A 6627-nucleotide genomic window follows, 5' to 3' on the forward strand; every position below is an offset into this window, starting at 1 on the left:
TTCTGTTCCAACAACTAAATGTCTCAGTCCACTGTAAATCGCTATAGATTACAGGTGTTGCAGTCCTGCTATAGACATGAGCCTACATCTAAATACATGTTCTGCAAACTAGTGCACGGTGTGGACTATGTCGTAGTAGTATTATCGATTTCCTCGTTTCTCTTTCAGTCACACGCGTAATGATCGAGTCATCCTCAGCTAAGGATGCGGATAGGAGGGGCGTGTGGTCAGCACACCGCTCTCCCGGTCGTTACGATGGTTTTATTTGACCAGAACCGCTACTGTTCGGTAGAGTAGCTCCTCAACTGGCATCACGAGGCTAAGTGCACCCCGAAAAATGGCAACAGCGCATGGTGGCCCAGATGGTCACCCATCCGAATGCCGGCCACGCCCGACAGCGCTTAACTTGGGTGATCTGACGGGAACCGGTGTATCCACTGCGGCAGGGTCGTTGCCTATCGATATCAAATGATTGTCTATAAATGTGTTCCTAAACAGCGCCAATCTCCTCTGACGTATTCCAATGATCATTACCCTAGCAATGAGACAGAATAATGGCATCAGAGTATTGGCTGACAACATAGTGTTTCATGAGAAATACATCACCAGTTTTTTTATTTGGATACATCGACACAATACAATTCCAACCGTATCACAGAGCTTCCAGCAAGCACACTATCAACTGTATAATTTACATTCGTGCAACAAACTCACACCTCCAGGCACAATTCAGAGCTATTCCAACTACAGAGAAAGATTCGGGGTTTAATCATAGTACTGTTCGTTTCTTCCCAACGCGGTCTCGGGAGTGGAACGACCATGATACCGTATCTCGTCTAGAGCAGAGCATATCCACATGGTAGTACGCCTATGGGTAGTATAGTTATTTATGTAGAAGCAAACCTAGTACCTACACGCTTATCTGATTATCGTGCATCGAGAGCCAATAAACTAACAAGTATAAGCGAGACCAAATCAATGCCGATGTTTCTTACAGCAACTGCAATCATGTTTGTGCCTCTTACACCTCGATCCGAATTGTACTGCCGTAGTCTCCTGCTGATATGCTGATCAAAACTGCGGCTTCTCTCCTTCTACACTGTAACTTCTTAGTGGGTGGATTACACCCCCTTGCAAATCCACGTAAATGAATTTGAACCTGACATATTATTTTGCCTTAGATCACCGACCTATCAGTCCCCAGTGTTTTGGTGCTTTCCTTACGATTCCAGCAAATGAATCTGACACCGACATATGCATAGTTTTTCAGTTCGCTCCAGATGCTAACTGCTAAGCATTTTACTGCGGTTTACGCATCCGACGACAGTGGACGGTATTTTTAGTCGTATTAATGTGCCATAGATTTAGTTACGTTCAGGTCAGCTACCACCACCAACACAGGTCTCCCCACCTGCTTGCAGACACCTCCATCACCTGCAAACATCCTACATATAAAACAAATACCCTGCAAGCCGCTATACTCTACATGGTGAATTAAATTTACATCGGCATCTATATGCATATTTCCCAAGCCATCGTATGTTGCATAGCGGTGGGTACCCTGTAACACTACAAGTAATTCTTTTTTATTGCACTCGCATATAGAGTGATGGAAGAAACTACTGTCTATACGCCTCTGTATGAGCACCAGTATCTAGTATCTTATATTCGTGGGCCATACGTGAAATGTCTTCTGCAGTCTGCCTGAAATATCGTTTCTCTAAATTTTCTCAATAGTGTTCCTCGAAAAGGACATGACCTTCCCTTCAGGGATTCCCAATTGAGTTCTCGAAGCATTTGGCAACTACTTTGGCGGGGTCCAATAGGAAAGCTTGTAAAGAACTGTATTCTGAGAGAAACCCAGGTCCATGGCTTCATACACATTTGGGATGGCTTGGGAAGCAGACAGATATTTTGTTACTGTTCAGTGGGTCAGCTTTTCCAGCATATCTTGAAAACACATCTCAAAAGGTTTCGGTTGGAGGCGAAACGTACTGTTCAACATCGTGATATTTTCTGCAGTGACATTTAAGCACCCAGTCCTTCTGAAAAGTCTGGGACAGCTTTTGCGAGCCTGGAATGATTAACAGCTGTCCAGCAGTGTGAGCGGTGGCTTGTTGGCTAGGCGTGGTAAGGTCGTTACGTGTAGGAGGATGTTCATGACCCAGGGGTGGTGGTGGCAGCTGTTCGCGTATGGCGGCAGCGGGGTGAGAGACAGAGGCTTAGGTCGCAGCAGGATTAGTTTGGGAGCAGTAAACCAGAATTATAAATGACTTAGTTCCAGCAGCATTACAAGTCAACAGACAGACAGAACGTAATTAGTGTTGGATACCTTCAGCTGTCTGAGGGCAGTTACCACCCATTTTGGTATCGGAGGAAGTGACTACCTAGACTGTGGGAAGCCCGTAGAGGCGTCACAGAAGCGTCAGTACTGGTTACCTGGCGAGTGTAATCCGACTGCAAGAAAAAATTACTCACCATGCAAAAGCAACCTCATGATCAACTTAATCAATTAGTCAATCAGTTTGTTGTCAATGATCTGCCATCGGGCAGGTGGAAGCGAGGGCGGGAGTGCCATGGATATTTTTCGTGAGTTGGAGTGGTGATGAGGCATTTTTTTCGTTGCGGCGAGATCTTTTAACGAAATTGCGATCTCTCATCTACACAAGGAGAGACAGCCATTACCGAATTTATGAAGCGATACGTAGTATTAACGTGAGATTTACAACTCCTCTGTGCTACTGTTTTGCTACCTTCATCGAAGAGGAGTAATTTGACTATCTTAAGAGAGGTCGAAAGTGATGAGGCAATGAGGCATTTTCTGACAGAAGTAGAGCATACTCTTAGCATTCCATCATGGGCACTAAATGAGTTTAATTGTCTAGTCCTGTGTTGCAGGACGTAACTGATATTAAACTGATAAGAACAGACCTTCTTTACCAGAGGAGAGGATACTTACATGAAATATAGCCTATGACATACTGTTGTACAGGATTTTCACACTAAGCATCTACAAGTAATGGTAATTTAAAGATGTGAAAACGCGTGTATGCACCGATTTCTTCTGTCTTCGAAAATAACGCTTATAAGAGGGAGGAATCTACATTTTGTGCGTGAAATTCGAGGAGTATGGATAACAACACCCCCGTCTCGGATTCGGTAAAGTGGATTGTTTAAACATGGGAGTGTATGTTGGGGTGTAAATGTAGTTAAAACTTTACGTCCAAGCCGCACCTACTTGTCTCGCAATGTTCTAAAGGCCAGTGACATTAGTGGTCACGAGGGCTAGGCCAACCAGTGGCCATAGGTTAGTTAGCCTGCCGTGACTGACCAGTTGCAATGAAAAGCTCGAGCCAGTCGGCTCTTCATGTACACAACACATTTGGTAGATGGTGTGGGACTAGACTAGAGATGATTGCCCAGTTTTTTCGTCTTCAGATGCCATTTTCATCTAAGCTAATGACCACTACGCTCAGAAAAAAATATAGTACGATGTTTGTCCCATGTTTCTTTTGGCTAGGATGTTACTTGCAACCCATAAATAAATACACTGCAAGTGTGATTTGTTCCGAAGTGCTGTTGCTACACAACTCTTTTCTTCTTTATTGTATTTCAATGCCCCATCTGGGGCGGGCCGGCAGTATATGCGCTGCTCTTCAGCCGAAAGACATGAATTATACAAAGGAAGACATTTGAAAGAACAGAAAGGAGAAAATATGGTGTACATATACATAAAAAGGTGGAACATTACGGAAGAGAACAGACAAAAAGGGGGTGACTGTAAAATGCAGATGAAAACCGTAAAAGGTTAGCGCACAGTAAACAAAACCACAAACTGGACTATAAAAGTATCAACGGATGGCATAGCACATAACAATCACTGACAAGAACACTATGTACAAGTCCAACACACAATCAAAATAACAGTTCGTGACGCACAGGAAAGCAGCATCAAGCACAACACTGACCAAGCACACTGATGACGATGAGCGAACGTAGGATCTGCCAGGGGCATGGATACATAACTCTTTTTTTCCTTTATTGTTATTTTAAAACCTTGTACAAAAGGTAGGCCGGCAGAGGCCTATCTATGCCGCTCTTCGGCCACAGAAAACCAGAGAACAGATAACATGTAGACAGATATACAGAAAATGTGAATATGAAAAAAACGTGTGACACACATAACGATAATAGCGAAGACGTTCGAACCGAAGACACTGAATTGCATAAGCAAGTGCAACCGTACATGAAGGCACAATGAGTACACTGTCGAACGGTGGAGGACACTGAAGAGACACAATTGTACTGGAACAGAGAAACACTGCACAGTAAACATTGACGATGATCTTTGACGCACTGCACATACTATTGCACGAAAAAACGGGGGGTTGCCACAGGGAATAGGGGAGGGTAGGAGGGAGGTGGGGAGGATGCCAGTGGGAGAGAAGAAGTGGTGGAGAGGGGAGAGGGTAGGGTTGGGTGTGGAAGCCTGGGGGGGGGGGGGAAAAGAGGGAGAGAGGAGGGGGAAGGAAGTTAGGAGGGAGAGAAGGGAAAGAGGGAGCCCTGGTGGAAAAACACATGAGGAGGAAGGGGAGGATCAAATCTGGTAGGAGGGGTAGATGGAGATGATGAGCAGATCATCCGGGAGGGGGAGTTGGTGGAAGCCACCTTGGGCAACGGTATGCAGGGTGGTAAGACGAAGAGCGGGTGGGATGCAGGAGTACAGGCATGGCAGTGGATTGGGGTGGGAAAGGACAGGAGAGACAAGTGTGTGAGGGGGATCAAGTTTACAGTCGTGACCAGCAGCGGTGTTGTGTTTCATACATAGTGTAGTTATGATATCTTGAGTGGTGATGGGGGTGTTGAGTTCAGTATGTGAAACGTTGTCCAAGTACTGGAAGCCAGGAGCGAGTGGAGGGGCAGTGGTGTCAGTTCAGTCATGGACATCAGGGAAGAGGGTGTAGTTGAACTGGGGATCATCACCGATGCTAAGGATATCGGAACAGTATGAAGCAAAATGGTTGGCCTTACTAAGGTTTATAGGATCCATATCTGCTCAAGGAAGAGGAGGTGGTGTGGGAAAGGAATTAAGTCATAGAGGAGCCATGTGAGGGATGGGAGGCAGACGTGATAGACGAGGCGGAGCTCATGGCATTCCAGGATTTGAAGGGACTTGTAGTAGGTAGGAGGGTCAGAGATCCAGGTGGGATGGGCATAACAGAGGATGGGGCAGATGAGGGATTTATATGTATGGAGGACCGGAGAGGAGTTTGAGTGGGTGGAGTCGGGAGTGTGCCTTGAGATGGGGGGGGTACAGGAAAGGCGACGGTCAAGAGTGACACCAAGGTACTTGAGTGTGGGGTTGACGTTGATACGACGGCCATAGATAGCGATATAAAAATCAAGGAGACAGAAGGAAGGGGTGATTTTGCCTACAATGATTGTCCGGGTTTTGGAAGGATTGACCTTGAGCAGCCACTGGTTGCACCAGGTGGTGAACTGGTCAAGATGGGATTGGAGAAGGTGCTGGGAGAATTGCAGGGTAGGGCGAGGGCAGGGAAGGCGGTGTCATCAGCATATTGGAGAAGGTGTATGTGGGGGGGGGGGGGTGAAGGCGGCGTCATGTCTGCTGTATAAAGGAGGTAGAGAAGAGGGGAGAGGACAGAACCTTGGGACATACTGGTGGAGGGATAGAAGGTGTAGCAATCTGTGTTATGGATGGTGGCACAGGAAGGACGTTGAGAAAGGCAGAAGCTGATCAGATGGACGTAGTTAATAGGGAGGGCAAAGGTTTGGAGCATGAAGAGGAGACCGGAGTGCCATACACAGTCGTAGGCTTGTTCAAGGTCAAGAATGAGGAAGATGGCACAGCGATGGGAATTTAGTTGTTCAGAGAGGAGGTGAGGGAGGTGAAGGAGAAGATCATCTGCAGAGAAGGATGGTCGAAAGCCACACTGGGTAGAAGGAAGGAGGCCGTGCAAGAGAAGGTGCTGGTGGATGTGTCTGGTGAGGATGTATTCCAGGACCTTGCTGAAGACCAAGGTGAGGCTGATGGGATGGTAGGAGGAGACAGTGTACGGTTTTTTGTCAGGTTTGAGGAACATCAGGAACTGGGAGGTTTTCCCCAGGTCTGGGTAGAAGCCGGTAGACAAGACCACATTATATAGTCTGGCCAGGGTGGTGAGGAAAGATGTGGGAGCATCACAGACGTGACGGTAGGTAACGCGGTCGTGACTGGGAGCGGTGTTGTGTTTCATGCATAGTGTAGCTGTGATACCTTGAGTGGTGATTGGATGCTGAGTTCAGTGTGTGAAATGTTGTCCAAGTACTGGAAGCCAGGAGCAAGTGGAGGATTAGTGGTGTCAGTTCGATCATGGACATCAGGGAAGAGGGTGTAGTCGAACTGGGGATCATCAGGGATGCTAAGGATATCGGAACAGTATGAAGCAAAATGGTTGGCCTTACTAAGGTTATCAGGAAAGGGATGGTCATCATGAAGGAGAGGGTAGTGGGGGGATGGTTAAGACCCCGTAAGGCTGTGAAAGGCTGACCAGTACTTAGACAAGTTAATAGGTAGTGTATCATTGAGGCGGGTGCATGTGCGTCGCCTGTCCCAGCGTTTCTTGG

At 46.7% G+C, this 6627-nt stretch overlaps 1 pseudogene; it reads right to left on the reverse strand.

Moving 5' to 3' along the window:
* Nucleotides 1–338: 338 nt before the first annotated feature.
* LOC124557556 lies at nucleotides 339–456 on the reverse strand (annotated as a pseudogene).
* Between the last annotated feature and the right edge of the window lie 6171 nt (nucleotides 457–6627).

This window comes from Schistocerca americana, chromosome X (genome assembly GCF_021461395.2).
Source record: "Schistocerca americana isolate TAMUIC-IGC-003095 chromosome X, iqSchAmer2.1, whole genome shotgun sequence".
Lineage (NCBI taxonomy): Eukaryota > Metazoa > Arthropoda > Insecta > Orthoptera > Acrididae > Schistocerca > Schistocerca americana.